The sequence below is a fragment of the Bidens hawaiensis genome, unplaced genomic scaffold (genome assembly GCF_021521415.1).
Source record: "Bidens hawaiensis isolate Kalapana, Puna unplaced genomic scaffold, B.hawaiensis_p1.1 tig00031747_1, whole genome shotgun sequence".
In the NCBI taxonomy this organism is placed as follows: domain Eukaryota; kingdom Viridiplantae; phylum Streptophyta; class Magnoliopsida; order Asterales; family Asteraceae; genus Bidens; species Bidens hawaiensis.
In genome coordinates, this window is record NW_027495356.1 from 83,580 (window position 1) to 92,042 (window position 8,463).

Genomic DNA, 8,463 nt, shown 5'->3' on the forward strand with positions numbered 1-8,463 from the left:
AGACACGTTTTTTATATAGAATCATTTTTATGTAGAAAACTAGAAGAATCATATAATTTAATTGTTCACGATTATTTTCTTATTTAATGGGAGATAACAAAGAGTAAGGTAGATTGTTACTTATCTGTCTTATTAATTAAAGTTAAAACAAAAGATTCAAATGTTTATGTGGTGTTTCAAATTCCATAATCATTTTGGAAGAGAACAATCATCAATTAACAGTTTTATCTTTCAAAATTATTAAACGAAAAATGAGTTTAAAATAACACAAGAGATAACGTGAAGAAAATATGAATTCAAATCATTTATAATAATAAAAATACCATTACCCGCCTATTTATACAATGATAAATTACATAAAAGAAAATAAAAGATATCAAAGTCACAACACGCCTATCACCTTCTCCGAAATAACCAATTATATTTGTTTTTTTAATAAATAACCCTTCAAGTTTTTCTCCGTTGAGAGTTGAGGACACATAACGATGAAGTATAAAGGAAATGGTTTTGAACAAAAGATTACTGCCATGAAGTGCAATATTGAAGACCTTATTGGAAAGGATTGGGTGCAAATGAACTACTTCTTGAACTTCTCCTCAAGGAGCCTTCTTTATTGTAACAGTTTGAAAAAAACCTGAAAAATAAATACGAACTTATCATTATAGGGTGATAAAAGTTGTATTGCAGTTGCACTCACAGAAGTAGTTAACATATCAACATGAAGCATGATACTTACAAGATCGTAGTTTTGGAGTGATGAATTTATGAGAAATTAGTAATGAATTGGGGGTGGTGGAGAAGCGTAAATGTACACGGGTGGTGAAGGTGATTTTACTGGTGGAGGGGGTGATGTGTAATGGTATGGTGGTGGAGGAGATTTAACAGGCGAGGGAGGTGAGGTGTAGTGGTAAGGAGGGGGAGGAGAATTCACAGGCGGTGGCGGTGAGGTGTAATGGTATGGTGGAGGAGGAGATTTAACAGGTAGTGGGGGTAATGTGTAATGGTAGGGTGGAGGAGGCGATTTCACTGGTGGTGGAGGTGATGTGTAATGGTAGGGCGGTGGTGGGGATTTAACTGGAGGAGGAGGAGGAGGAGAAGTGTAGTGGTATGGGGGTGGTGGAGATTTAACAGGTGGGGGAGGTGATGTGTAATGGTAAGGCGGCGGAGGGAATTTAATTGGTGGAGGTGGAGATGTATAGTGGTATGGTGGTGGTGGAGATTTTACTGGTGGAGGTGGTGATGTGTAATGATATGGTGGTGGAGGGGAATTAACGGGTGGTGGTGGAGAAGTGTAGTGGTATGGTGGTGGTGGGGATTTCATTGGTGGAGGTGGTGAAGTGTAGTGGTATGGTGAAGGTGGTGATTTTACTGGTGGGGGAGGTGATGTGTAATGATAAGGTGGTGGAGGGGATTTAACTGGTGGGGGTGGAGATGTGTAGTGGTATAGTGGTGGTGGGGACTTCACGGGTGGAGGAGGTGATGTGTAATGGTAAGGTGGTGGAGGAGACTTCACCGGTGGGGGTGGAGATGTATAGTGATATGGTGGCGGGGGAGATTTCACTGGCGGAGGTGGTGAAGTGTAATGGTATGATGGGGGTGGTGATTTAACCGGTGGTGGAGGTGAAGTATAATGGTATGGTGGGGGTGGTGATTTAACCGGTGGTGGAGGTGAAGTGTAGTGGTATGGTGGAAATTTTACTGGTAGAGGTGCTGATGTGTAATGATATGGTGGTGGAGGGGATTTAACGGGTGGTGGTGGAGAAGTGTAGTGGTATGGTGAAGGTGGTGATTTTACTGGTGGGGGAGGTGATGTGTAATGATAAGGTGGTGGAGGGGATTTAACTGGTGGGGGTGGAGATGTGTAGTGGTATGGTGGTGGTGGGGACTTCACGGGTGGAGGAGGTGATGTGTAATGGTAAGGTGGTGGAGGAGACTTCACCGGTGGGGGTGGAGATGTATAGTGATATGGTGGCGGTGGAGATTTCACTGGCGGAGGTGGTGAAGTGTAATGGTATGGTGGGGGTGGTGATTTAACGGTGGTAGAGGTGAAGTATAATGGTATGGTGGGGGCGGTGATTTAACCGGTGGTGGAGGTGAAGTGTAGTGGTATGGCGGGGGCGGGGATTTAACCGGTGGTGTAGGTGAAGTGTAGTGGTATGGCGGGAGCGGGGATTTAACCGGTGGTGGAGGTGAAGTGTAGTGGTATGGCGGGGGCGGGGATTTAACCGGTGGTGGATGTGAAGTGTAGTGGTATGGCGGGGGTGGGGATTTAACCGGTGGTGGATGTGAAGCGTAGTGGTATGGCGGGGGTGGCGATTTAACCGGTGGTGGAGGTGAAGTGTAGTGGTATGGCGGGGGTGGCGATTTTACCGGTGGTGGAGGTGAAGTGTAGTGGTATGGAGGGGGTGGCGATTTTACTGGTTGTGGAGGTGAAGTGTAGTGGTATGGTGGTGGGGGTGACTTTTTTGGTGGTGGAGGTGAAGAATAATGGTATGGTGGTGGGGGTGACTTCTTTGGTAGTGGAGGTGATGTGTAATGGTATGGTGGTGGCAAGGATTTTACTGGTGGAGGAGGTGAAGTGTAGTGGTATGGTGGGGGTGGTGATTTAACCGATGGTGGAGGTGAAGTGTAGTGGTATGGTTGGGGCAGGGATTTCACTGGTGGTGGGGGTGATGTGTAGTGGTAAGTTGGGGGGAGAGACTTCACGGGTGGTGGAGGCGAGGTGTAGTGGTATGGGGGTGGTGGAGACTTGTACACGTAAGTCGGTGTTGGTGGTGGTGGAGACTTGTACAAATAAGTCGGTGGTGGTGGTGGTGGAGATTTGTAGTAGTAAGGAGTAGGAGTAGGCTTTGGCTTCTTGCAAATCTTAGAATGAGTTTTGGGGGGCGTACGCAAATGGTTTTGCATAAAGTATAACCTCATAATCATTCTTGGACTTGACCTTAAGCTCGGCACCCTTCAAACCACCATGGAGATTTGTTGGGATGTTACATTTGGTACCATTTGGTGCCATATGAAGCTTAGCAACACATGCTTTAGCTCCATATTTTGAATACTCCAAACCATTTACAGTAATTGCAAATTTTCCATTGATCTTAGTCTTTCCATAAGTAACAATTTCTTTCTCACCAGCAGTCTTGCATGTGACTTCCACAACAGCACCTTTATCACACATAAAATAAGTTAATTAACAACTATGCTCAGCGTTTTATATATCATCCAATAATTGATATATATCCTGTGACCCAATTACCATATGAAATCATATCATGGTACAGATGCTAGATTTAATGATTTAATCAATTCGATTATTCTTTAATAATAATAAAAGAAATATTTATGGTTATCAAATTTATACATTGTGAATAAAGAACAATCATATATATATCATAAATAAGTTAGTTATATCATGTAAATGGATCTGAAAAAAAGAAGAAAGTTATAAAATATAAATCGTTGTAAACAGTAAAAAAGTTAATTATATCATGTATATATGTGCATTATATATCATATGTCTGATGAAAGTGGGAAACAGAATCCAGGATAGAACATGGGTCAACTAGGAGTGCATATGCATCATGATCACTAATTATTTTAAACAAAGTAGTGCCAGTTTATGTTAAAACTAAAAGCTGAGAACAAAAATTTTGTTATTTTATTTTGTTCGTGGGAATATTCATTTTTGTTGTCATATTCTTCTATTATATACAGTTTTGTTGTATATAAACAATCATATACAACTATAACTATGTCAATAGATCTGACAAAATATCAAATTGTAGAAAATAGATGGTTTATCTAGTCAAAAGGTTACCACATATTTCCCTATAATAGACAAAATAAATAAATAAATTAGTTATATATTTCCCATATGCAATATAATTTCAAAAAGAAAACTAAATTGTATAAAAAAATATATGTATATTGTGACTTGTAAACCGTAAAGGTAAGAATTATAACAACTTTATCAGAATGTCTCATGATCTTTTAATTGATGATTTAATTGTATACTTGTGTATGTGTGCTCATGTGTGGCTCACGGACGTGGGAAACAGAATCAACTATGAATGCATCATGATAAATTACCATGCTAGAAAAGGTTATTTTGAAAAAAGAAAAAGTTTGCACCTTTGAGATGATGCTTTGCATGAGATTTGATTGGGTATTTCCAGTCATAGCAGCTGTAGCAGTAAACTTTTCCGACCACTTTTACGATCAATTTGCGGTGGTGAAGGTGAGGGTGAGGTTAGGGGTGGGGGTGGTACGGAGTTGGTGGTGGTGGTGAAGTGTAGTAGTAATGCGGTGGTGATTTAGCTGGTGGTGGTGGGGATTTGTAGTAGTATGCTGGTGGTGGTGGTGACTTGACAGGTGGTGGTGGGGACTTATAGTAATATGGTGGTGGTGGAGAATGCACTGGAGGAGGTGGGGACTTGTAGTAGTATGGAGGTGGTGGCGATTTAACCGGTGGTGGTGGGGATTTGTAGTAGTATGGTGGTGGAGGGGACTTTACAGGTGGTGGTGGAGATTTGTACTCATATGGGGGTGGGGGTGAATGCACCGGTGGTGGTGGAGACTTGTATATGTAAGGAGGTGGTGGTGAGTGGACCGGTGGTGGTGGAGACTTGTACTCATAAGGTGGTGGTGGTGAATGCACTGGTGGTGGTGGAGACTTGTAGACGTAAGGGGGTGGTGGTGAGTGGACCGGTGGTGGTGGAGACTTGTATACATATGGGGGTGGTGGTGAATGCACCGGTGGTGGTGGAGACTTGTATATGTAAGGAGGTGGTGGTGAATGAACCGGTGGTGGTGGAGACTTGTACACATAGGGATCATGTGGTGGTGATTTGACTGGTGGTGGTGGGGACTTGTACTCATATGGCGGTGGTGGTGAATGCACTGGTGGTGGTGGAGACTTGTAGATGTAAGGGGGTGGTGGTGAGTGGACCGGTGGTGGTGGAGACTTGTATTCATAAGGGGGTGGTGGTGAGTGGACCGGTGGTGGTGGAGACTTGTATTCATAAGGGGGTGGTGGTGAGTGGACCGGTGGTGGTGGAGACTTGTATATGTAAGGAGGTGGTGGTGAGTGAACTGGTTGTGGTGGAGACTTGTACACATAAGGATCATGTGGTGGTGATTTGACCGGTGGTGGTGGGGACTTGTACTCGTATGGTGGTGGTGAATGCACCGGTAGGGGAGGAGACTTGTACTCGTAAGGTGGTGGTGGTGAATGCACTGGTGGGGGAGGAGACTTGTACTCGTAAGGTGGTGGTGGTGAATGTACTGGAGGTGGTGGAGACTTGTATTCATACGGTGGTGGTGGTGAATGCACCGGAGGTGGTGGAGACTTACACTCGTAGGGCGGTGGTGGCGAAGAATATAAGTAAGGCTTATCAGCGGAAACCGCTAAACAACGTTAGCAACCCCAAATACGCTAAATGCAATGACTATAGGCCATAAGCGTACCCTGAAAGGGCCGCTGCCACCGGCAGGAGCTCTCATGATTCACCCGCGAAGGTGGTGGTCGTGGTGGAGGAGAGGAGAGTGGTGGTGGTGGTGGGTGATGATGTTTAAGGGAGTAAAGTAGTCGGTATTTATAGATACAAGCAAGAGGATAGTCGTTAGATGGAAGCTGTCATGGAAAAGTCAAATACGCAATTTTGGTAATAAAAAAAGTTTCATATTGTCTCAATGCAGCTTGGAGACATTAGTTTTAAGGCCTCGTATGAGCGACTATAGTGCACTTACTTCCCACTAAAACTTATATTATTAATATTAATAAAATATATATCATTAAGTAATTGTAAGTACTTGCAAGGGACCACTAAAACAATTTAGTAGTTTTATTTTGAAAAAGGAAAATGGCATTCCCTGTTGTATATCATTATTAAATTATATTTACTTATCAGAATATTTTTATAAAATATTATTATTATTAAATTTGTTAAAAAAAGTTATCATCTCAAGTCAATTAGTGTTAATCAAATTATATCTATTATTAGTAACTTTTACCAGTAGAAATGTGAGATCTTGGTAACTACGAAATCTGTTGGTGAAGGTTTATACAAAACCAGTTGCAACTGATGATTTTACCAACAGATCATGATCGTTATTACCAATAGATATATCATAGGCAGATCAAAGACAATTTTTTACATTGACAGCAAGACGATGTTTCATCGATATATCAAAGATGCTTTTGCACTAATGGCAAATCGACAACGACCATCTCACCAACTAATTCATTATCAACATATTACCAATGATGTTATATAGATAGTTTCATCTATAAACACAATAGTCAAAGTAGAAAATATAAGCAATTTCATGAAAACGAAAATACATAATAAATTTATTTATTTATTTCCTTTTGGGTTAGGGAAGAGGAGGGGCGTTAATTGTTTTTTTTTCCAGGCTAAATGGGCATTGTTGGGTAAAATTATATATATGAGAATAGAAGTTACAAGATTAAAGGGCATACACCCGAGCAACCTACTAAAAAACATCCAAAACAGACTTTAGGATGTCCATACCAGAAAAACATATCATTCCAACTAAAAAAACATATCACTCCTAGTAAATTACTAAAAATTGAAATACTAGTTAGGTGTTAGTGTAATCTTGCGTAAGTGCATGGACTTAGTTGTCGTACTTACAAACCTAGGAGGTTTTTGAGTTAGTTTTTCTCATATTCTTGTCTAACAAGTAATTGTAAGGTTATAAATAGGGTTTATTTGTAATCAAGTATTAACAACTTATCAATCAATACAATAAAGGTTTAGACTTGAAATCTTATTGTCTTCGATTGGTATCAAGAGCTACGATTGAGGTTCAATAATCACAGGGAAGGATTACCGATCAACGAAGGTCCGACAAGTAAGGATGGTGAAAACCGCAAGAGCTTGCGATAGCTGCTATTGGAAATCAAGAAGCGGCGATGGAAGAACAAGATTCCGGCGACCAAGGTTTAATTGGCGGCGAGCTATTATTGCGGTTCACGTCGATCTTCGGTGAACACAAAATATTCGGTAGGTTTCAAGAAACCTGTTTCGGGATCTTGAACGTGAAGCCGGTTGTGAAAAACCCCGGTTACGGGGATAGTGTTTTGTTTGTCGGCGGAAAGCAAAGACGTAGCATGAAAGTTTGCTTATAATTAGTTTATTCTATTTGGCCACAAAACTACAAAAGTAAAGTTTACAATCAAGTTGTTTTCTTGTGGAGTCTTTTTCTCACAGAAGGTTACGAAAAAGAAAGAAATAATTATTTCTTAAGGTTCTTTCGTATACAAGATCTCAAGTTATTCGACAATAAAGTTAAAAGTGAATCAAGGTTTGGTTTAAAGTACCAACGCACAAGAAAGAAGATGGGTGATCAACCAAATAATCAAGTTGGAGGGCCAAGTAATCAAGTCGGTTTTCCCAAAGAACCGAGTTCCCTCCCGATTCAGTTTCCGATTCTTACGTCCACTAATTATACGATTTGGACGGTAAAAATCAAGGCCATCTTCAAGGTTCAAGGGTTGTTGGAGGCTATCGAACCAAGAACGAGAACGGTGGTTGACTCGAAGATAGATGGGTTGGCGATTGTGTACCTTTATCAAGGCATGCCGGAGGCTTTGGTGATGCAAGTGGCTCACCTTTCCACCGCTAAAGATATATGGGATGCACTTAAGACTCGTTTCGTTGGGGTTGATAGGGTTCGAGAAGCACGGATCGAGTCTCTTCAACATGAGTTCGATGTACTCAATATGAAAAAAACGGACACGATTGATGACTTCTCGACCAAGATAAGCCAAATAGCTTCCAAAGCAAGTAATCTTGGAGAACCGTTTGAAGAAAAGACCCTTGTGAGAAAGCTTTTGAAGTACTTTCCGAGAAAGAGGTATATAGCGATTGTTGCTACTATTGAACACTTTGCCGATATAAAGACCATGACGTTCCATGAAGCCGTTGGATGCCTAAAAGAGTTTGAGGAACGATCTGGAGATGAAGACAAACCCGTGTCCGGTAAGCAAGAATAACTCCTATATACATATGAAGAATGGAAAGCTAAAAGCAATCAAGAAAGGCGTCATGGGAAAGGCAAGATGGGAACCGAATCAAGTCAAAAGAACAAGGGAAAGGGTAAGGTTGTGGATCGGGAAAAGAAAGAACCTTGGGTGAAGAAGGATCGGTCAAAGATTAAATGTTATCGGTGTGATGAACTAGGACACTTTGCCACGTCATGTCCTAACCGAAACAAGGAGACGAACGATCAAAGTAACCTCGCTCAAGATGGCGGACCTGTTCTAAACATGATGACGGTAGCTCGGAGTAAGGAAGATGTCGTTTTTCTAAAAGAAGACTGTGTTGATCCGAAGCAGTATGCTTCAACCCCATGTGATAAAATGTGACAATCGTCAATTTCAGGTTAACTCCGTTAACTCAACTCCGTCAATTCAAACTTAAGATCACTAAATCTATAACG

The 8,463-nt window shown here is 41.4% G+C and overlaps 1 pseudogene across 1 annotated transcript; it reads right to left on the minus strand.

The window, feature by feature from the left end:
- Positions 1 to 330: 330 nt before the first annotated feature.
- LOC143582435 (uncharacterized) lies at positions 331 to 5,499 on the minus strand (annotated as a pseudogene). Its single transcript, XR_013143967.1, has 4 exons — positions 5,484 to 5,499; positions 4,129 to 5,403; positions 737 to 3,162; positions 331 to 634 (listed from the first exon to the last, which is right to left on the minus strand). The product of XR_013143967.1 is annotated as an uncharacterized LOC143582435 (transcript).
- Between the last annotated feature and the right edge of the window lie 2,964 nt (positions 5,500 to 8,463).